The 23,781-nt window shown below is 42.5% G+C and overlaps 1 protein-coding gene and 1 non-coding gene across 5 annotated transcripts in view; one reads left to right on the top strand and one right to left on the bottom strand.

Moving 5' to 3' along the window:
- RCOR1 (REST corepressor 1) overlaps window positions 1-23,781 on the top strand; it is a 122,632-nt gene that overhangs the window by 13,662 nt on the left and 85,189 nt on the right. The gene's annotated exons all lie outside the window — the stretch shown is intronic.
- Window positions 771-873, bottom strand: LOC141570946 (small nucleolar RNA U13). The gene has a single exon (XR_012495385.1). It is a non-coding gene; the product is annotated as a small nucleolar RNA U13 (small nucleolar RNA).

The raw sequence follows: 23,781 nt of genomic DNA, 5'->3' as shown, positions 1-23,781 counted from the left end.
CAGCCTTATTTAGGTATAATTGGCATAAAATAAACTGTACATATTTAAAGGGTACGCGTATAGCCTGTTTGAAGTCCCATTATTTATGATGCCCTGTTCAATCTTTCGTTTCATTTTGGATAGTTTCTATTGCTGTAGCTTTAAGTTTACTAATTTTTTTTTCCTAACAAAGGTCCTTTATTTGCAATGGTCCCCGTGGCCTAATTATTTTCCTTTTCGTTAGAACAATTTTCAGACATAAAAGTAGAGAACCTTCCGTATAGAGCACGCACGCGCACGCACACGCAGACACGCACGGGCACGCACACGCCCCAGGGCACGCACACCCCCCCCCCCGGGACACATACTGGCCCCGACGCTAGGGGCGCACGCCTGCGCATACCCACCGCCTCCAGAGCCACGAGGGCTGGCCCACGCACACGCTAATCCCAAGGCCAAGTGAACGCGTACGTGCTTATCCACACTAACCCCACCACCACATGCCCGCACATCTACCACCCGCATTTTTCCTTGTTTCCTCCGAGTGTTGCGCAAGTGGTTCAGGGGCGTGGCCCCAGGTTTGACCTTGCGCTTGCCCACTCGCAGGAATCTTAGCTCATTTCTGCCCATCCTGTTCCTGCTGGTCACGTAGGCACTTGCTTTAACGGGGAGGGGTGGGGAGGTGGGGGGGGGTGGGGGTGGGGCTGGGGGGTGTAACCCATAATGCCTCGCTGCAAAACAAAAAGGTTACTAATCTTTTTGTTTTGTTTTTTATTTTTCATTTTTTTTCACGTCAGACGGGTAATGTGCCGATGTCATAACAAGGTTTGTGGGAGGCACATCTCACGCAAGAGCGTGTAACCCAATCATCACACTTATGAACTACAAAAGGATCTACTAATTTTTTTTTTTGCAGTGACTACAATCCCATCCAGTATATTTTTGTCTCAGACGTTACAGGTTTCCTATCTAGAAGTTTGATTTGGGTGTTTTTTTTTTTTTTTTTTAATCATTTCCCTGCTTAGCATAATCTTTCATCTAATTTCTTAAGCACATTGAAGTACAGTTATAATTGTTTTAATGCCCTTGTCTACTAATTCTATCGTCTGTGTCATTTCTGGGTTGGTTTCAATTGATTTTTCTCCTTATCATGGGTTGTTTTTTCCTGCTTCTTTGCTTGTCTGGTAATTTTCGTTTGGATGCTAGATACTACGAATTTTACTTTGATGGGTACTGGATATATTTGTATTCCTGTAAATATTTTTTAGCTTTGTTCTAGAACATGGTTAAGTTCTTTAGAAGTAGTTTTTAAATTTCTGATCGTTTAAGCTTTGTTAGGTGGCATCAGAGCAGCATTTAGTCTAGGGCTAATTATTTCTTACTACAGAACCAAAATCCTTGTGAGTACTCAGTAGTCCATGAATTCTGAGGTTTTCTACTCCGGGCTGTTGTTGGCAACAGGCAATCTTCTTGGCGCTGCGTGAGCCTTGTGGGTTGTTCTCTTTTATTCTTTGGGTGGTTATTTATCCAGAAACCTTCAGTATTTTCTTCACAGGCATGTTCTGCTCAGTACTATGCTGAATACTCAAGGGGAACCCCTTATAGATCTCTGGAGTTCTCACTGTATGCAGCTCTTTCTTTTCTGATATTCTGCCGTACAAAGCGGCCGGCCGTAGCTTCCCTGGAGTCCGCTCATCTGCTCAACTCAGGGAGTCTGCCTGACTTTTCCTGGTTTCCTCTTCCCCACGCTACCTGCTGGGAATTCTCTCCAGGCAGTAAACTGGGGCAGTTGTAGGATTTGCTTCATTTGTTTTCCATCTCTCAGGGATCGCTGTACTTTGTTACTTGGTTTCCAGTGTCTTCCAAACTGTTGTTTTTCACATTGTTTGGTTTTTAGTTGTTTGAGACACTATAGGGTAAATCTGGTTCCTGTCACACCACTTTGGAAGCAAAAGTCTAGATTAAAAAAAAAAAAGGAATGCAGAGGAATTGGCTATATTTCCTTTTTGTTAGAAAACAATACGTATTTATATGTTTTCTTTTACCCTTATACATTTAGATTCTTCTTGAAGTTGTTAGGGCTTTTAAACTTTTAAATTTGGGGTTTATGTTCATGGAAACACTCTATAAATAGAATAAAAATGCTTTTAGAAACTAGAATACCAAATTTTATATTTTTATATAATCACTATTCATTTCAGTATTTGTGATAAAGTGCTCAGATCATTGCAGTCCAATGCTTCTAGCCCAGAATTTTCAAAAGGAGGATAGTTGTTTTTTTTTTAATTCACTGTTCTTTAAAAAGTAAATTATTTAAAATTTATTACTTCTAATGAATGTATTTCCGAGAAAAGTATAATTTAGAAATATCTCATTCTTGGACTGTCCTCCACCTCCATCTTGCTGGGATGTAACAAAATGAGTATTTGTGTGTGTGTATTCCTTCAGAAGCACTTTTTATAGAATTTTTATTGTTTCCTAGTCATTTTCAGCTAGATGCCTTTCTAATTTTTGAACATCAGGCGCTTTTCATGTGCCATCTTTTGATACTCCTGAACTGAGTTAGTGTTTTATGTATCAGCTAATGAACTGTCTTTTTGAGTTTTGCTTGGTGTTCTGCTTGCTTGGCAACAAACAGGTCAGTTTCCATGGCATTGCCAGTTTTGCACACAGCATTGTTAGGGGAGCTGAGAGGGTGGGGGTGGGGATGCCGGCCTCTTCCCTGCTAAAGCAGGGTGTAAACTAGAATAGCTGAGCTCTTAGTTTTGCATATAAAGTTTCTGGATACGTTTTTAAGAAAGTTTTATTTTGGTAAAAACGTTTTAAAGCCACACTTTCTGCCTTACTAAGAGCAACTAGCAATGGCACAGTGAAAGTGTTGATACCAGTCGTTTGAAGTGTAGATTCAACCAACTTGAATGCAGTTGAGACAAAGTTAATGATAATTAGGCTTTCTAAAAGCATGCAACTTTTACCCCGTTAGACACATTCATTGGTTAATTGTGAAGGAAAAACCAATTTAAGAACATTATGAAATTGTAATTATGCTCTGGAAAAGTAAGATGAGATGTAATTAAGTGTTTTTTAGTTTTTAGCTTTTCAGGAACATAATTTCCCTTAAGACATTCTATTGTATTGCTTTCACACGTCCCACTTTTGTAAATGTTTTAGGAACTCATTATGTGAGAAAGTGGTAGATTGCTTATACTTCTGATGGTCTGAGAACACTAATTTTTCTGTTACAGGTTGTTATACAGTTTTCTTAAACATTAGTAAATTTGCTTTTTTGTTTGTAGGAAATTTAAACATATAGAAAAAAATAGAATATTAATAAGTCCTATATGTTTAGCAACTCGATTTAATAATTGTAAGATTTTTGCCCTATTTGCTTAATCAGAAAAGTTTTTTGGCTGAATTTTAGTAAATTTGCTCTTCAGTGGCATTTGTACGTTACAGAAAATAAAGCTTTATATGTATTAGACTTAATTATCTATTGGACGCTTATCATTTTCCATGGCTATAAAACGCCTAGTCTGGTACGATAAATGCCGTGTGATAGCGGTATGTCTGTGCTCTGAGGGCCTTGGGGGCCAGGTGGGCCGAGGTCAGGTGGATGAAACTGGGTGTGGAAGGCACTGCTCTCCAGAGGTGACCCTTAAGGTAGGGCTTGAAGGGCAGACGAAGGAAAAAGACTCCAGGCAGAAGGAGCCACATGTTTAATTCCTGTGGATGGGGAGGGCTTGACTTATTTGAGGAATCAGATGTAGGTGATACACTTGAAGCTTGGGGAGGGAATCAGGAAAGCCGTGGGGGTGGGGCCGTCGAGGTCTGCCGGACCTGACTACAGGGCCTTGTGTGCCAAGCGGAGGAATTGGCTGCTTTTAAATCATAGCTTTGTTAAGATATAGTTCACATACCAGAAAACTCACTCTTTTAAAATGTACACTTTGGTGGTTTTTTAGTATTCAGAATTGTGCAACCATTACCACTATCTAATTTCATTTTTATTACCCCAAAAGAAGTCTTGTACTTATTAGCAGTTATTCCCAATTTGGAATTTATTTTTAACTGTTGTTTAAATGATTTTTAACAGCCACAAAGACCCATGTGTCTGCTGTGCACAAAAATAACACACCTTCCTTAATGTTGGTATTATGACAGCAATTAATGACATTGTATGTGTTGTATGGACCGTGCATTTGAAAACCCCACTGCTCTGCTTTGGAAAATCCTTGTTCTTGCGTGAGTAACACTGGAGAGTGTCAGCCAGAGAGCGAGCGCCGTGAAAGTGATTGCTGTGCGGGAAGATCACTGTTGTGTTGAGGAAGACTTACGAGAACGGGTTCATGGGAGGTGGATCACACCACACAGTCATTCAGACACTTTAAATGAGCATCTGCTACGTGCCAGACAGTGTTTCAGGCACTAGAACATCCCAGGCTTCATGGAATTAAGTTCTGGTGAGGGGAAGTGAGGATGGATTGGAAAGCTCTTAAGTTGTTAGAATAGACAGACCTTAATGACAGATGGGATGTGGGGCACAAGAAGGCCACAGGAACTCCTGGTTTAGGGGACTTGGGTTAGGGGACTAGGTGATGGATGATGCCATTCGCTGAATAGGGGCTATAGGAATTTGAGATGAAGTGAGATCCTGCACATAATAATCCAGACGGCATTTATTGGCAGTTACCATGGGCTCTTCTCCTTCTACTCCTTTAAGTTGGGTTCTCCTCGTCTGTTTTCCGCTTGTACTTTGTTGCTTACCTCTGCTATAGCACTTCTCTAGTTTTAAGTAATTATTAGCTTTTGTGTGTTCTCCGCTGCCTGTTGAGGGTGGGAACTGCCTGTAACATTTTTGTTGCCCTGTCTACAGACCACCTATACGAGCTTGGAGAATATAATTACTTCATTGCCTCCACTGCTGCTATCTTCCTATAAGCCATCATCATCTGTAACTCGTTACTGCAGTAGCCTAGTGAGTCCTGCTTCTGTGTATAAAGATGTAAGTCAGTGTTTCTCTGCTGCCCACAATCTCATGGTGGCTACATTTCACTCGGGTGTAAAGTGAAAGACCTCACAGTGGCCTGAGAAGACCTACTCCGTCTGTTCTTGCATACTTCTCTGACTTTGTCTCCTTCGCTTCTTTCAAATCTGCTCAGATGTTACCTTCTCAGTGAGGCCTGTCTTGACCTACCCACCTATACATCTATCAGTGTATCATCTCTAAAATACAACTTAAAATCTAGCTATATACTCTGTGACTCCAACTACATGACCTTCTGGAAAAGGCAAAACTATATAAACAGTGAAAAGATCAGTGGTTGCCAGGGGTTTGGGTAGGAGGGAGGGATGAATAAGTGGAACACAGGATTTTTCGGGCAATGAAAGTACTCTGTGTGATGCCTTGATGATGGATACATGTCATTATGTGTTTGTCCCAACCCATAGACTGTACAACACCAAGAAGTGAACCCTATGGTATAGAGTGGACTTTGTGTGATTATGCGGTGTCAGTGTAGGTCACCAGTTGTAACAAATGTCCCACTCTGGTGAGGGTTGCAGATAATGGGGGAGGCTGTGTGTGTGTGGGGACGGGACAGAAGAGAAGTCTCTCTGCCTTCCTCTTGATTGGCTAGAAACCTAAAACTGCTCTAAAAAAATAAAGTCTTAAAAAAAAAACACCAAAAACTAACCAAAGGTATCACAGTTAAATAAAATTGATACTTAAATCTCCAGTCAACTATTTATTTTTATTTTTATTTTTTTGGGGGGAACAGTGTGCACTTCCAGGACTTTTTTTTTTCCCCCAAGTCAAGTCGTTGTCCTTTCAGTCTGAGTTGTGGAGGGCGCGCGGCTCAGCTCCAGGTCCAGTTGCCGTTGCTAGTTGCAGGGGGTGCAACCCACCATCCTTTGTGGGACTTGAGGAATCCAACTGGCAACCTTGTGGTTGAGAGCCCAATGGCCCATGTGGGAATCGAACCAGCAGCCTTCGGAGTTGGGAGCACGGAGCTCTAACCGCCTAAGCCACCGGGCTGGCCCAATAGGGGGTATTTTGACCATCCTATTTAAAACGTAAACCTCCTCTGCATTCCAGTCCTCCTTATCTTGCTTTACTGTTTCTGATTTTCATAGCACCTGCTAACATACTACCGTATTTTACCATGTATAATGTGCACTTTTAGGCCCAAATTTGTGAGGGAAAAATAAGGATGCGCATTATACATATGTAATACTAATTTCGTATTTATGTTTTTAATTCGTTTATTTATGCTTGTGAGTTAAAAGTGTAACTCTAGAAATCAATAGCGATATCCATATGCAAAATAATACCCTGTAATACGATCATCGATCATCGGTTTTGTTGAACTTAGGAGGAACTTGCAACAACAAAGAGTTCTTGGCCTTGTAAGATGTATAAATATTGTAAGTTTGTTACCGGTACATAAAATTTCTTGTATCTCGTATCTGTTCTTGTGTTTTTTAATTATTTGTTACATAAAATCTCTTGTACCATAATATGTTAAAAAATAAATGCTAAAATTCCTTTATAATACAAAAAATAACCTAAATGTGAACAAATAAACATTTGAATTAAAAAATGAAAACGAAAGATTTTTTCCCCCTGAAAGTTTGGGCCAAAAATGTGGGTGTGCAGTATACACGGGAGCACATTATACACAGCAAAATATGGTATAAAAGTACATATTTGTTTAATGTCTTCTAAATTATAAACCCCAGAAAGGCATGGGTCTTTGTTTACTGCTGTATCCCCAGAATCTAGAACATTGTTTAGCACACAGTTGGCTATAGTCTCTTGAATAAATAAATGAATGAAATACGAAGGTGCACTGGTAAACTGTCGCATCGCTCACTACCGTCCACAGAAAAGTAACATTTTCTTTTATTAGAATACTTGTGCTTGACATTATTAAAAACAGTGAGAAATGCTCTGGAGTTTGGGCAGTTAGAAACTCCAGAGGTGCATTTGGGAGGAGGGCTGTGAAACTGGCTCCTCTTCTGAGAATAACCCTCCTTTTGGTATCTACCACATGTTTAGTGGCTCTTTAAAATCCGAGTTCAGACTCGCAGCCCTTTCCAGCAGAAATTAAATGCTCCAGTGCGTCGAATGAGGCTGCCCCGCTGCCAGCCTAGGGATTTTGGAAGCTAGAACTTTAGATTTCCTGGCAGGATCCTCATGCCACTCTCCTTTCCCTCAGCACTCCGAGCTTCTGGCGCTATCTGCTACCAGTGCTGATCTAGTATGTGCTCTTTTTTCTTAGTAATCAGTCACCAGGAAGGCCAGGATTCCTAGGTCATCTCCTTTCCTATGGACTCTAATCTCTGAGTCTGTTCTTTTTTTTTTTTTTCCTGAGCCCAACCCGGACAGCCCCTTGAAGCCTTTACACTGAGCCTCCTGAAACTCCAGACATGTGAGCAGTCCCCTGAATCCGCGACTTCTTTTGTGAATTTCCCTTATATTCTTGAAAATTGGCTGTCTCCTGATGCCACTGTTTTCCCTGCATCCTTTTCAAGTAGTACTTGCTGTTTGCCCTGCATGCCTCATAGCATATGATTCCTCATAGCCTCATGTTTTTACTTTTCCTCAAGGAAGTATTTATTACATATTATTATCAGTGATTATATTTTATAGCAAAATTAAATTAAATGTATGTACTTTTCATAAACATAAAATGGAAATCATGGCATCTGTTAAATTTACATGCTGAGCCAAAGTCCTGGTTTTCAGAATTCTGCAGCCAAACATGATTCTGGTCCACGGCCACCCGTCTATGATTTCAAATGGGCCTAGAAGTGGGATGCCCTCCTTGTTCTTTTTTGAATTCTTCTTATTTTTATTTTTTAAGTTTATTTTTTATTTTTCAACAGTTGACACATAATATTATATTAGTCTCAGGTGTACAGCGTAGTAGTTAGACATTTATATAACTTAGAAGTGATCCCTCGATTCCTCTAGTATTCACCTGGCGCTATACATAGTTATTACCGTATTATTGACTATATTCCCTATGCTGTACTTTACATCCCCGTGACCTGTTTTGTAACAACCAATTTGTACTTCTTAATCCCTTCACCTTTTCCACCCTGTCCCCCAACCCTCCGCTCATTTAGTAACCATCAGTTTGTTCTGTATCTATGAGTCTGTTTTTGCTTTGTTTGTTCATTTATTTTGTTCTTTAGATCCCACATAAAAGTGAAACCATATGGTATTTGTCTTTCTCTGTCTTACTTCACTCAGCGTAATATCCTCCAGGTTCATCCCTGTTGTTGCCGATGGCAAGATTTCAATATTTTTATGGCTGCGTAATATTCCATGGTATATACATACCACATTTTCTTTTCGAATTAGTGTTTTGGATTTCTTCAGATAAATACGCAGAAGTGGAATTGCTGGGTCATATGATAATTCTGATTTTAATTTCTTAAGGAACTTCTCCCTATTCTTTATTGCCACTTCCATACCATTTTTCTCTCTTCCCTAAAAACACCCACTATGAATATGATGTCATCAGATTGTGCTAATCACTGCTGCTTTTTGCTGTAATCTGCCTTCACAAAGATTGCTTTGGAGGAAACCTTTATCATTATGGAGTATTCCTCTGTACTTCTAGTAATGCTTCTTGCCTTAATGTCTGCTTTGTCTATTATCAATACAGTTTCTTTTTGTTAGTGTTTGCGTAGTATCTTTTTTTCATCTTTGTGCTTTCAACCTTTCTTTATTCTGATGTTTTAGGTATATCTAAACAGGTTTTTATCCAAATTTTAAAAGGAAGTCTTTGCTTTCACCTAAGGCATTTAGTTCCGTTTACAGTTTCATTTACTGGTGTATTTATTTACTGGTATATGTGTAACTAGGTCTACGGACTCAAAGCTTTCTATTTAACTCACCTGTTCTGTGTTTCTTTTTTGTTCCTTTGACTTTTGCATGGATTTGATGTTCATTATTATTCTACCCTCTCTCTTTAGTTTGGTAGTTGTATTCTTTTTAGAAATCCTATTCTCTTAATGGTTATCCTAGAAGTTACAAGTTTTTGGTTGTATTTTCTAATTATTTTTATTGGGATAAAGTACACGTAATATAAAAATTGCCATCTTGGGGCGGCTGGATGGCTCAATTGATTAGAGTGCGCACGAGCTCTGAACAGCAGGGTTGCTGGTTTGATTCCTACATGGGCCATGGAGAGCTGTGCCCTCCACAACTAGACTGAAGGCAATGAGCTGTCATTGAGCTGTCGGTGGGTGGCCGGATGGCTCAGTTGGTTAGAGAGTGAGCTCTTAACAAGGTTGCCTGTTCAATTCCCACGTGGGATGGTGGGCTGTGCCCCTGACAACTAGATTGAAAAAATGGCAACGGGACTTGGAGCTGAACTGTGCCCTCCACAACTAGACTGAAGGACAATGACTTGACTTGAAGCTGATGGGTCCTGGAAAAAACACACTGCTACCCAATTTAAAAAAAAAATTGCCATCTTTAACCATTTTTATGTGTACAATTCAGGAATATTAAATACATTCATAGTGTTGTCCACCATCCATCCATCTCCAGAACTCTTTTCATCTTGTAACACAAACTCTGTTCCCATTAAACACTACCTGTCCATTCCCCCACTCCCCACTCTCCAGCCCCTGAAAACCACCATTCTACTTTCTACCTCTATGCTTTTGAGTATTCTAAGTACTTCATATAAGTAGAATCATACAGTATTTGTTTTTTTGTGTGTAACTGGCTTATTAACTTGGCATAATGTCCTCAAGATGCATTCATGTGTAGCCTGTGGCAGAATTTCTTTTTTAATGCTGTTTGAAGGATAGTTTTGCTGGATATAGGATTCTTGGTTGATGGTTTTTCCTTTTAGCACTTTGAGTATATTGGCCCACTGCCTTCTGGCCTCCAAAGTTTCTGATGAGAAATCTGCTTCTAATCTTACTGAGGATTCTTTTTTCCTAAACCTTTTTTTTTTTTTTTTTTTTAAGATTTTATTGGGGGAGGGGAACAGGACTTTATTGGGGAACAGTGTGTACTTCCAGGACTTCTTTTTTCCAAGTCAAGTTGTTGTCCTTTCAATCTTAGTTGTGGAGGGTGCCATTCAGCTTCAAGTTGTTGTCCTTTCAGTCTTAGTTGTGGAGGGCGCAGCTCAGTTCGAGGTCCAGTTGCTGTTGCTAGTTGCAGGGGGCACAGCCCACCATCCCTTGCGGGAGTCGAACCAGCAACCTTGTGGTTGAGAGGACAGGCTCCAACCAACTGAGCCATCCAGGAGTTCAGCAGCAGCTCAGCTCAAGGTGTCGTGTTCAATTTTAGTTGCAGGGGGCGCTGCCCACCATCCCTTGCGGGAGTCGAGGAATCGAACTGGCAACCTTGTGGTTGAGAGGACGGGTTCCAACCAACAACTGAGCCATCCGGGAGGCAGCTCAGCTTAAGGTGCCATGTTCAATCTTAGTTGCAGGGGCCAGAGCCCACCATCCCTTGTACAACTCGAGGAATTGAACTGGCAACCTTGTGGTTGAGAGCCCACTGGCCCATGTGGGAATCGAACCGGCAGCCTTCAGAATTAGGAGCACGGAGCTCTAACAGCCTGAGCCACCAGGCCGGCCCACTGAGGATTCTTTATATGTGACGAGTTATTTCTCTCGCTGCTTTCAAGATTCTTTGTCTTTGACTTTAGAAAGTTTGGTTATAGTGTATCTTGGTGTGGGTCTCTGATTCATCTTATTTGTAGTTTGTTGAGTTCCTTGAATATTTATATTCATGTCTTGCATCAAATTTGAGAAGTTTTCGGCCATTTCTTTTTTTTCCCTTAAATTTTATTGGGGAATATTGGGGAACAGTGTTTTTCCTGGGCCCATCAGCTCCAAGTCCTTGTCCTTCAATACAGTTGTGGAGGGTGCAGCTCAGCTCCAAGTCCAGTCGCCGTTTTCAATCTTAGTTGCAGGGGGCGCAGCCCACCATCCCATGCAGGAATTGAGCCGGCAACTCAGTTGAGAGCTCGTGCTCTAACCAACTGAGCCATCGGGCAGCCCCTTCGGAAGCTCAGTGGCAGCTCATGGCCTTCAATCTAGTTGTGGAGGGCGCAGCTCACTGGCCCATGTGGGAATCAAACCGACAACCCTGTTTTTCAGAGCTCACGCTCCAACCAACTGAACCATCTGGCTGCCCTCAGCCATTATTTCTTCAAATATTCTCTCTGCCCTTTTCTCTCTTCTTCTTCTGGGACACTCACAAGCCATATGTTGGTCTGTTGGATGGTGTCACAGGTCCCTTGAGCTCTGTTCAGTTTTCTCCAGTCTTTTTTCTTTCTGTTCCTCACCCTGTAATCTCCATTGTTCTGTCTTCAAATTTGCTGATTCTTTCTTCTGCCTGCTCAAATCTGCTTTTGGATCCTTCTAGTGAATAATTCGTTTTAGTTACTGCACTTTTCAGCTCCAGAATTACCCCCTGCTGAAAGCACAGGGAGTTTATTGAAATGAAAGTACACACTTGAGAGGGAAATACAGGCGAACTCAGAGATTGAGTCGCCCCGAGGAAGTCCCAACCAGGGGTGTTTATCTCCCTTAGGGACGGGAATTGAAGATGTTTTATTGATGGGGCCTGTCTGTCTCCTCCAGTAGGTGGGACCCCTCAGTTTACCACTTTTTCTTCCTCATTTGGTTTTCTGTCTCTTTATTGTTTTCATTTTGTTCATATATTACTTTTGTGACTTTCTCCACATTTTCATTTAATTCTTTCAGCATCTTTAAAACCATTGTTTTAAAGTCTTTGTCTAGTAGATCTGCCATCAGGTCTTTTAAAGGGACAGTTTTTGTTGAAATTTTCCCTTTGAATGGGCCATACATTCCTGTTTCTTTGTATATCCAGTGATATTTTTTTGTTGAAAACTGTACGTTTGAATCTAATAGTGTGATAACTCTAGAAACCAGATTCTCCCCATTCCCAGGGGTTTGCTGTTTTTGTTTTTCTGATTGTTATAGGCTGTCTCCGTGTCAAGGGTCATCCTGAGGTGTAAACTTAAGGTTTTCTCAGATCTTTTCGGAGCCTGCTCTTTTCCCTGGGCATGTGCAGTCACTGTCTAATTTTCCCCGTATATGCAGTTGGTTTTGAATGGCCTAGTGATCAGTGTCTGCCTTCCAGAAGAGAGGAAAGATAGAAATGAGGGGTGGGCGTCACTGCCGCTAGGGGGGAGAGGCTTGCTACAGTGAGGGAGGTGTAACAATAATGGCCACCCACCCCTTTTCTGCACCTCATGATCAGAAGCAGCAATCAGTGATCAGAGCACAGATCCTCAGTAGTTGGAATACAGGGTCCTTTTTGCCCACCCCAGCTCCTGCACGCTTTGTGCAGGCTGCTTCAGAAGCTCATGCGTAGCTACCTGCCTGATGAAGTGGGGGGCGGGGGTTAGAGGCGGAGGGAGGATGGTAGCGCTGAAATTGACCTCAGTTTACCATTCGAGTCTTTCTCTGGTTTAAGCCTTCAGTAGATTCCAGAGTTCCAAAATATTTATATCAGACAGATTCTATAAGTGCAGTTGTTGTCTAGTTGGGGAGACAGATTCCTGTTGCTTCGTACTCTGCTGTCTTTCTGGAATCCTCTCCCCCAGAGACTAAAATTGACATCCTTGATTTATCAGTCTAAGGTAAATGGGGTGCTTCTTTCCTCTTAAGGATGATGCAAAGACTGTAGAATGTTCTGCTCCAGTTAACCCCTGCTCCTCCCCCCGTACTCCCTTTGTGCCTTTGTTTTAAATTTTAAAGTCTTACGTACTTTAACTCCTATAAGAAACTGTTATCTTACACAATTATTTCATTTAGATTGATTCACATATTTACCCTTTTTGTTGTTCCTTAATCTATTGTATACCTTGTGAGTTTCCATCTGGGTTTATTTTTCTTCTACCTGAAGAATGCCCTTTGATATTTCTTTTAGTGTAGGCTTGCTAGTGATGAATCTGTTTGAAAATGTTTTTATTTCAGGTTCATTCGTGAAGGTTATTTTTATGTGGTATAGAATTCTTTCAACACTTAGGAAGCCAAAACACAATTAAACACTTTAGAAGTATTTAATTGTGTTTTGGCTTCCTTTCTTTTTCAGTTGATTAACTGTCGGTATAATGGTAATCTGCCCTTTTCCCCCCAGGTTTTTAAAAAACTTTTCTCTTTGTCTTTGTTTCAGCTATGTTATTGTGATGTCCGTAGGTACGAATTCTTTTTTAAGTTTATTCTGCTTAGGATTCTTAGGACTTCTTGAACCTGTGGCTTCCTGTCTTGCATTAATTTTAGAAAGTTCTCAGCCATTGTTTAGTTATTGCTTCTGTCCCATTCTTTTTCTCCTTTCTGGGATTTCAATTTCATATGTATTCTGTATCTCTGTTTCTTAGCCTCTGGTCTTTTTCCAAAATTTCATATCTCTGGGCTTTATTTGAAATATTTTATTCTGACTTGTTTTTCTCATTTTGCTCGTGTCTATCTGCTTTTAAATTCATCCATTGAGTTCTTAGTTGTATAGTCTTTTTAGTTTTGAGCTTCCATTTGGTTCTATTTTATAGTTTTTAGTTGTCTGCTAAAATTGTAAATCTTGTCTTTTATCTCCCAGAACACTGACATTGTAATTACATATCCCCCCCCTCCCCCAAGCCGTTGTTTCTCAGTCTGGTTGTGTAGGACATGGCTCCCTGGTATTATGAGCCTTGCGCTCCCCCTCGGTTGTCGGTCGGTCAGCCACTCACGGCAGCACATGGTAGCCCGTGGCAGCTCTCACGGACCTCCAGCTGCTCACAGCAGCCCAGCTCCAGGGAGAGCTGTTGTTCACAATCTTTAGCTGTAAGAGGGCGCAGCTCACTGGCCCATGTCGGAATCCAACCCGCGACCTCAGCGTTAGGAGCACGGCGCTCCAACCACCGCGCCACAGGGCCAGCTCCTTAAGTATAGTTATTTTAAATCTAGTATTTCTAATATCTTGAATGCTGTGAGTCTCTTTCTATTTTATATTTCTTCTGTCTTTTGTTTATTATTTCCTCATGTGTGTGGTCATTTTTGATTGTGTGTTTTATGTCAAACTTGCTACTTAGAAAATTGTTTATTAAAAGTTTGAGGCCAGGATAATATTTTCTTCTAGAGAGGATTGATTTCTACTGGCAGTCTGGAATCACCTTAATCCAATTGCAGATGACCGAGTTGAAATGGTTCAAAGTTAGACTGCAGTTCTTTTGAGTGTCTATGTAATTCAGTTCCATTCTTACCTTCTAGGGCATAGCCTGTTGGAGTCCGAACCGAAAGAAATGGGCATTCACTGACTGCTGTCCTTTTCCCTCTCCTCCATGGCAGTAGTTGGAGTCCACTGTCCATTACTCTAACTCTAAGAGCCTGTCAGATGCATTACTCAGTCTCTCAGCCTCTTAATGGCCTCCTCTGGAATTGGCAAAAACTCTTGGGGGAAAGTGACCCCAATAGCTGGACTTGCCTTCCTAAGCCTCAGTCTCTCCTGCATTCTAGCCCTTATGTTGTTAGTTCACTGATTGTTTCAAGCACGTTTTTAATATTCAGCTTTTCTCATCGTCCTCAGTGGGAGGGGTCTGAGTTACTTAGTCTATTACTTGAACAGAAGTGTCTTCTCTCTTTTGTCACTTAGTACAGCACAGTGTCTGTAGGCTTTTGTGATTTTAGTATCTCTTAAGATAATTCATCCAGAGCAGCTGTGAATGGCAGACAGTCCCACAACAGTGACGCTGATTCTTCAAGTACCGTGGCTTCTTCAGTTCTTGACCTCTCTCCCTGGCACCTGTTCCCTCCTCTGCCTTGACCACCCATGCCCTTGAGTGACCAGTATCTGAAACTCCTCTGTCATTTCAGTTTCAACCTTAGTACTCTTACTGCCTCTTCCTGATCGGTTTAGCTCACACCTTCTAATATCCCATTTCCTGCTGTCTTCAACCCCATCGTGACTTTCAGTTCAGTGGCCCTGCCACTTTTTCCCCTGGTCACGCTCATGTCTTCGTTCACTTTAAATTCCATAGTGAATCATGATAATACATCCTCTACTCCGATTCCCTGTTTTCCTCTCATTTCAATTTCATCTACAATCGTGAATAAGCCACAGCCTGCGTCTTAGCCTGGATTCCCCAGAGAAGACAGCATAAGACAAACCTTATATGCTAATACTTGAAGTTAGAGTGAGAGGGGGAAAAAGAAAGTGAGGCAGAGAGGAGAGAAACAAATACAAAGTGGTATGTTACCAAGCTGGCACAGCCTCTCAAGAACCTTAGCAGGATGCGCGGTGATGCTGGAAACCCCTGGATAATCATGGCACTTCTCAGAGCACTCTCAGGTGGGCAGGTATGTGCAGAGGACAGCTGACAAATTGATGTGTTGGCTCCTTCCCACCTCCTATCTCTTACTGGTCAAAGTTGCCCCATGGAGTCTTAACTATTCTGTGCTTTCGGTTTTGTTACTTGGCCTCTCCAGGCAGCTGCTGGAGAAGCAGCTGAATTTGGGCATTGGAGCTCCTGTGGCTTCTGCCACAGTAGGCACAAAGGAGGCCACCAAAGACCAGCCCTTCCCCTGGGGGAGGCAGAGACAGCTGGTGGTATTAGGAGAGGAGACACGTGTAGTGGGCTGGGGCTTTGGCAGGCCTGGTCGGGCTGCTCCCGCTGGGAAGTAGCCCAGCAGGCAGGTCGGAGTGGATTTGGGGGAGGTGCGTGACTGCAGCCAGCCTTTTGCTTACGCTCCACCTGTATTTGTAATGCTGAACGTGGCGGGAGAATCATACCCACTAGTCTCACTTTAAAGTCACGATCCCCAAAATCCGGTAGGCCCTTTACATGTTACATCCCATTTGACTACTGCAGTTACTCACCTCTACAGCATTTAAGTGTCTCACTTTAAACCTTCCGTTCTTCTTTCTCCATCCTACCTTTATTTTCCTGGGAAAAGGATTGAAGCAACTGGAAGGAAACTTCCACAGGCTTCCACTGTCATATGTGCCACCGTCTCCCCTCTGTGCCTAACCTGCTCCTTTGCCTCACCTGTAACCATTAATGCTCCTGGCGGAGGCCAGGTCCTCTGCGTGGGCACTGGACCCTGTTGCATTCTCGCTAAATGGAGACATTACTCTCTCATCCTTTATTTGCATCCTCAGTTTTTTCCCCTCTGATGTAGTCTCAACAGTGTATAAACAGGCTGTTATTTCTCCCTTATTAACAAAAAATTCCTCTTGCTAATTGTTTAGATTCTGTTTTCCATTATATTCTTTTCTCCTGTTCTCTCTTGAATACATTCCACTCAAACTTCACCTCCAGAATTTCTCATAACATCACTAGTGACCTCCACATTGCTAAGTCTAGTTAGCTTGCAGTGCTTATCTAATTTGACTTATTACCCCAAGGGACCCAGTAGATCACTCCTCTTTGAAACCTGGTTAGTCAGGGTTTCCAGAGAAACAGAACCAATAGGATGTCTATGTCTGTCTGTCTGATACACTCGTACACAGAGGGTGCCAAAAAAATGTACACACCTTTTAAGAAAGGAAAAAACGGTGTTAAAATTGTAATACTCAATATATGCAAATAATAAAAGATGAATACAAGTCACATTTGACTTACACAATTATAAGAGGTGCTGAAAGTGGTTACCATCAGTGTAATTTTAACACAGTTTTTTCTTTTCTTAAAATGTGTATACTTTTTTTGGGCACCCTCTGCATATTATAAGGAGAATTGAGAAGTTCCAAGATCTGTAGTCAGTAATCTAGAGATGCAGGAGAGGCGATGGTGTAGGTTGTAGTCCAAGTCCAAAGGCCTAAGAACAAGGAGATCCATTGTTCCAACTCAAGTGGGTGGACCAGAAAAGTCCCCCCTTACTCAGCCTTTTGCTCATTTCAGACCTTCAGCTGATTAGATGAGGCCCACCCGTGTTATGGAGGGCTAGCTATTCAGTCTGCCAGTTCAGATGTTAATCTCGTTTGACACTGCCTGCACAGATGCAGTCAGAATAATATTTGACCAATGTCTGGGCACCCTATGGCCTGGTCAAGTTGACACATGAAATTAACTGTCGCAAAACCCTTTCTTCCTGTGATATCCAGAACAAGATGCCAGTTTTGTCCCTCTAAGATCTGGTCTCTGTCACCCCTCACCTCAACTCCAACTACTCCCCTTTTTCTCCACTCCAGTCATAGGGGCCAACTTGCTGTCTTAGGGTCTTTGCCCTCATTTTTCTTCTGCCTGAAGTGCTTTTGCTTTGCTCCTCTGCCTCCCCCTTTACCCTTAATCCATAGGGCTCGTGACCTGTTTCTTCCTCGGCAGTGTTCTCAGGCTTTTCCTGGTCAGTCTATCTAAAAATTTCAGCTGCATCCCTGCTGCTTCCTGTTCCCCTTCCTTGCTTTATTTTTTGTCTCATTCACTCTTATCATGATCCAACATCCTTATTTATCTTGTTGTCTCACTCCACTAGAAGGTAAGCTGTGTGAGGGGAGGGCTTTTAATCTTGTAGTCTTTTACACCCCAACTCCTAGAACAGTGCCTGCTGCCAGTTTGCCTCTCAGTAGGAATAACTTTCTGATTGTTTAAAACCATGGACAGAAACTCTTCCCAAGAAGTTTACAAAACATAGGTTTCTGCCTGCAGTTCTCAGCAACGAAGATGTTTATTGGCTTATAGATGCCTTTTGAGTCTAACTATGGATGAGCTGATGTAATTCCTCAGGCACCTTGCCAGCCACCTCACCTCTCTCTGTGTGTGTGTGCGTGCGTGCGTGTGCATGCGTGCAAGAACCAGCACTGTGCTGAAGAGCTTTTCAGAGGTGATATTATTTAATCCTCATGCTAACAATCCTCCCCATCGCACAGACGATGAAACAGATTGAGGGAGCTTAACCAAGTGGCAGAACCGAACTTGGAGTGACTTGATCCGGATCCTGTATTGACTATTTTTACATTGTATGCCGCCTCCTGGATACAGAGATGTCATCTTGTTTTGTGTCATGCAGGAACTTAGGAATCTCAGGCAGGCTGTTTAACTTTTTTCAGCCATAATAGTGTGAAATATGTAAAGTATACACTCAAAGAAAGCAACCACTCAAAGTTAAGAACCCTCTCTAAGACCAGTGCAAAAACAGCTAAACCTCAAGCCTTTCTCAGCGTTAGCCTCCCAGGCCTTCCTTGGGCCAGTCCCCGTTAGGTTCTTGGATCTGAGGGACATTCCTTGTCCAGATGACAGGGTGGTGGTGACTGCCATTACACAGGATCTGTCCCTTTTGGCTCAAGGTAGCAGTCAGCTCCACCCCCTCGAGTATTCCATGAAGAATTACAGGAGTCCCCTTGACTCTCACAGGAAAGTGTAACAAGCCACTCAGGTTTTATGGCTTCAAATAATAACTCTTCTGTCATGTTTCTTGCTCGGCTGGAGAGCTGTTCTGGGCTTCCTTGGAGCTCGTGTGGTTGGTGTCTCGGGGGCTGGGATAGTGGCATCTGGTGGCTTCATTGAGATGCTGGGATAGCTGGACGTCTTTTCTTCTCCGTGTAGTCTCAGGGGTCTCCAGCGGAGTGGTCCATTTGTTCCAGTGGCTGAGGGCTCCCCAAAGCAAGCATTCCAAGAAGGAGGAAGCAGAAAGTGCTGGTCCTTTGAAAGTGCAAAGCCAGAAATGGCACATTGTCACTTCAGCCACATTGGTTAACGTGAGTCACGGACCAGCCCACGTGTGTTTTGAAAGCTGACAACATGGTGTGGGAGGTGGCTCGTGGTCGACTCGTCCAGACAACTTTTGAGAGTGAACGGGGCCTATTAAAAATTATGCCAGCTTGACACGTGTAAACTGGAACGCTCTGCGACTGACGTGGACACATGGTCATCACCGTCATACTGTGCCCTGGAGGAAGCAAGAAATAGGGATTACCTTACATCTTTCCTTGCGAAGCTCCCAGTGTGAAAATGTGGCTGTGTAAGGATGGTCTCATGTCTTAAATTGAACATGACTTCTATACACAACTCAACAACCCGGAGTGCTCAGGGACTACAGAAGGAGTCACTTGTGTTAACAGCGGAGGGAAAACTGGCGTGGAGCTTACCCAGAGGATTCGTGTGTTGATCTCCAGTGCAGAGTTTTCCTGAGGTGTTTTTCAAGATTGATTTTGACTCTGTGCCAGTTTCACCTTCCATGATAACTTGGAACCTAATCTCTTCCTATGTGCAGCTCCATTTTGCAGTTAATCAGATGACCTCAAAGGTCTCTTCCAGCCCTGAAGTTGTCTTCTAATCCTAAAGAAAGTTGGTACAGGTACCCCCAAGACAACTGGAGAGCTGTCATAAGGGCTGTCACAGTTCCCATGTGATCTGGGGCCAGGTGGGATCCAGAAAACTCTATGGGATTGAGTTCTGTTTATACTTTGAAAGAAAGTTAGGTTGTAATCCAAAATAGAATTTGTTCTTAGTAGACTATTAAATCTTGAAAAGTTGACTGTAAAAGAACATTCTAAAATTGAACGCCCTGCTTTTCTATACACTGGAATGGAGGTTTTTGAGGCATGACCTGGAAACTCCCGTTTTGCCTCCAGAATCTCTCCCACCCGCACGCGTGTGCACCTGCACGTGGTTGTGCGTCAGGGACGAAGGGTGATGTCCACGGGGTCTTCCTGAAGTTGGTCGAGGCGGGCAAGGGCGGGAGCGCCTGTGGAGGGCTGCCTGACTCACGCAGCTCCGTCTCTCGCCCCAGCTGGGAGGGTCGGGTCGGTGACAGTTCTTGGCTTGAATGCAGTGTGATGACCTATTCATCCTGACTACAGTGTAGGAAACAACAAACCTCTCAACGCACGTTTCTGCAGATTGGAATAGTTGTGAGATCTCCTTTTGGCCGAGCAAGTTGCTAATGTGACGGTAGTCAGATGAAGCGCTATGCTTTCTGCCGTGAGGGCCAGAGGGTTCCCGACACTGATTCCAGGGGGCATGTGCCAAAGGAACATTGTGTATAGTTATGACATCGTCTCCACAGGTGTTCTGTGTTACATTTTGAAGGCAGCAGGAGCTCTAACACTAGTTGCATTTGTAGGAAGGAAGGCCACCTTCCTAGATTGCTGATTATCTACTTCTAGGGATGGGGAGGGGAGGTAGCTTGATAAATCAGAATGACTGTTGAACTTGGCATTTGTCGGACAGGCTCATATATGTTGAGATTCAGGGGAAATGTTAGCGATTTTATTTACTTTTAAGATGACCTTGGCATAGATAATGTTAATTTTTAAAATTATTAAATAACCACATCGGGGAAGATTGCCATTTATCGATCACCTTTTGTATGTGCTCATTATAGCAGTCTTATGAAGAACATGGGCGTTCTGCACAGGAGGGAACTAAGACTGAGTTGCCCAGAGTTATGTCATGTAGCCAGTGATTGTCAAAGCTTGGATTTGACCTCATGTTTGTTTGACTTTAAAATTCTCCTGGTTCCTCTCCACCCCCTATCTTGGTGACGTGTGCAAAGGGCCTTCTCAGTGACACCATCTGTATACTCTACTCTGTCTTCTACCAAATGCATAGACCCGTCCACCCTGGACAGACTTGCATCTGGCTGCATTGCCTGCTATTTTTCACACACCTATTTCTTACATTATTGCAAACATACTGAGTATTGGGATTTTTCTTTTTTTTAAGCCAAGCAAGCAGTGGATTTATGAAAAGAAATAGGGTAGTACACTCCCAAGATGGTGGGAGCAGGCAGGCCAGGAGAAGAACAAATGCTGAACACAGGGTTTTTTAACCTAGGACCTAAGGACCCCCTGAAGTTGTGTGCAAAACATTGTATGTGGATTTTCTGTGGAAAATCAGGATCCATAGCTTTAATAAAATTCTCAGTGGTTTCTGACTCAAGAAAACCACCTCCAAGAACCACTGCTTTAAGCCATTAATAATTTATTAAGTGAATTAATACACATAAAGTGCTTGGACGTGTCTGACAAGAAGTTCACTATTAGCATTGTTATGACATTAATAGTTCTCTGTGGGCTTAACTTTTTAATAATTGGAAAATTGTCCATGGACTAGGTTACTAGATATACCAACTCCTTATTTATTGTTGGCAATGTTTGGCCTTAACATTTGTTTTTCTTATAAGTAATTTGAGATGAATCTCCATGTATTTATAACACTTTCCTGTATTTTGGAGCTTTTCTATAGATTCCCACAGTGAGATCACTGGGTCATGTGTGGACATCTTGCAGAGCTCAGACATGCTGCCACGTTGCTCCAGAGGCACACACAAGCCGCACCAGCAGCTTATGCTCTGCTTTTCTGCACTCTTGCTTGCACTTGACAAGTAGATCAATTTAATAAGTGAAAGATTGCCTTGTTTAATGAGTGTTTTTCCGGTTTCCACAGAGGTGGAACATTTTTGGTGTACTTTTTTGTGAATTGTCTTTGTCTTTTTCTCATTGAATAGGGTTTCTATGGTTTTCTTATCAATTTGAAATATTAACACTTAGTCATCTGTTGCAAATATGTATTCTCAGATTGCTTACCTTTTAAATATTTAGTTACAGTTCTTTTAGTCAAATGTCTGGTTTCTTTTGCATGTGCTTCTATTGTTTCTAATTTTTAAATCCTCCTTCCCTGTCCCATTTATCCTAGTGTATCTTGTGCAAACTTAAAAATTTTCCTGTATATGTTTCTACAATCTCCTGATATAAAAAATACTGGAGCAATAGATATTTCTTAGAATGTATACATATGTATACATATACAGAAATGGGCTGAAGGCAGCTACATTTCTTCGTGATTGTAGAGTATTTATATGGGTTTAACCATAATCTGACGCTATTGATGGACATTTTCTCATTTCTAATGTTCTCTATTACAACTCTAGTAATTCTGCATGATTGTCCTTATTTTAAGAGTTATTATCAGTCCTTTTAACTAGAGAACTTAAGCATCTATTAATACATTTTGGGTTTTTTTCTTTCTGTGTAGTGCCTATTTGTGACCTTGGCCCATTTTACTTTCTTACTGATTTATAACAACTCTTTGTATATTAAAGGAATTCGCCCTTTGATGTAAGTTTTATAAATGGTTTTTTTTTTGTTTTTTTGTGTGTTATGGTTTATGTTTATTGTTTATGGCTACATGTGTGTTATATGGTTTATGGGACTGATTATGGATTACATTTATGGTTCATGGCTATGTGTTTTTGGTTATAGTTTATGGTTACAGTTATGGTTTACAGATATGGTTCCTAGTTTGTGGTTTCTGGTGATGGTTTAGTATTATGGTGAGGGTTTAGGTTATGGTTTATAGTGATGGTTATAGTGATGTTTATGGTTGTAAGGTTTTACAGTTTACGTTAAGGTTTAGATTTAGGCTTAGGGCTAAGGGTTTAGTGTTTAGGTTTTAAAGGTTAGGTTTTAGGTTTGGGGTTAGGGTTAGGGCTCAGTGGTGTGGAATCTGTTGCTATCCTGACCCAGCATCTGTTCTCTGGCCCCAGTCCAGCACCTCAGCTTCAGGGAACTCCTCTCAGCTGCTTCCGGTCCTACCTGACATATCAGAATCCTGACTTCCTGGGTGCGGGACATGAGGACAATGGTTGAGGACCCATCTCGGGAACTTTCGAACTGCTTTGTCCCCTTTCCTTCCCTGTCCCAGGAGAGGGAACTCCAGAGCAATGTGACGAGAATAAGCGGGAGGAAGAGGTCCTGGATGGCTCATTGGTTAGTATTTTCCTTATTTTAGGGTCCATTTTGTTAATGGAAATCACCCATTTCGACGCAATAGGTGTATCTTACTTTAGTTTTACTTTCTCCTCTCTTTCCAGAATTGTTACAATCAATGTACAAATGTTGATGCATTATTATTCACTAAAGTCTGTATTTTATTCAGATTCCTGCATTCAGGCTCAGTCTCAGTGCTGACACCTCTATCTGTTAAAGCCCACACCAGACAGGTTAATGCTGACAGCTGGGGTACCTGGTGAGTGAATCGGGGTGTTATGATAGGAAATGAGACCAGGAGAAGAACATGAGGCCTGATAAAGTCTCAACACTGTGCTGATGATAGAGGCTTTACTCTCTAGCCCAAGTGAAGCTGTTGGTAGTTGTAGGCACAGGAAGTGACAGGATTAGATCCCTAACTTAGTTAGAAAGATGTAGCCGGTCACAGTGTGGAGGTTGCACTGGACGAGAGAAGGACAGTGGCAGGGAGACCAGTGAGAAGAGTGGTGAGAGGCGCTCGGGCCTCAGCTGAGACAAGGGCCTTGAATTTGGAGAGGAGCAGGGGTGTAAAGACCAGGGAGGGGCTGTGGTGAGCGCTGCCCTGTGGATGAAGCCGGCACAGATGCCAGAGTCAGCACTCGGGACTGTGGCTGTGTGGACACCAACAGGAGAGCTCATTCTGCCACCAGGAGACTCTGCTAAATGCTTGATCCTTCCAGCCCTTGGAGGTAGAGAAAGGACTGAGAAGGGAAGACGGAGGGGGAGTGAGGGCCCATCACGTGTGGGGCAGGAGCTCACCTGCCTCACCTCACTGACCTCACAGCCACCTGAGAGGGAGCGGTTATCCCCACCTGACAGGTGAGGAGACGGACTTTCCATGTCTTTGCCTGAAGTCACACAGCTAGTACTTGGAGGGGACAGAAGCCAGCTCTGCGCCTGTGTGAGGCTCAGGCACTTCCTCCATAAGGAAAGTGTCACCCCAGACTCCATTCTGAGCAGCCAGGAAGCTCTTGTCAGTTGTGACGTCAGAGGAAGGGAAGATGGGGAGAAGCAGACCCGTGCTCGGGGCTGAGGAGGAAGAGATTTTCAAAGGCCCGAGCACAGGACTC

Source organism: Rhinolophus sinicus, linkage group LG03 (assembly GCF_036562045.2).
Source record: "Rhinolophus sinicus isolate RSC01 linkage group LG03, ASM3656204v1, whole genome shotgun sequence".
Lineage (NCBI taxonomy): Eukaryota > Metazoa > Chordata > Mammalia > Chiroptera > Rhinolophidae > Rhinolophus > Rhinolophus sinicus.
Note: the sequence above shows the minus strand (reverse complement) of the source record. Positions and strands in the feature narration are given on the sequence as shown.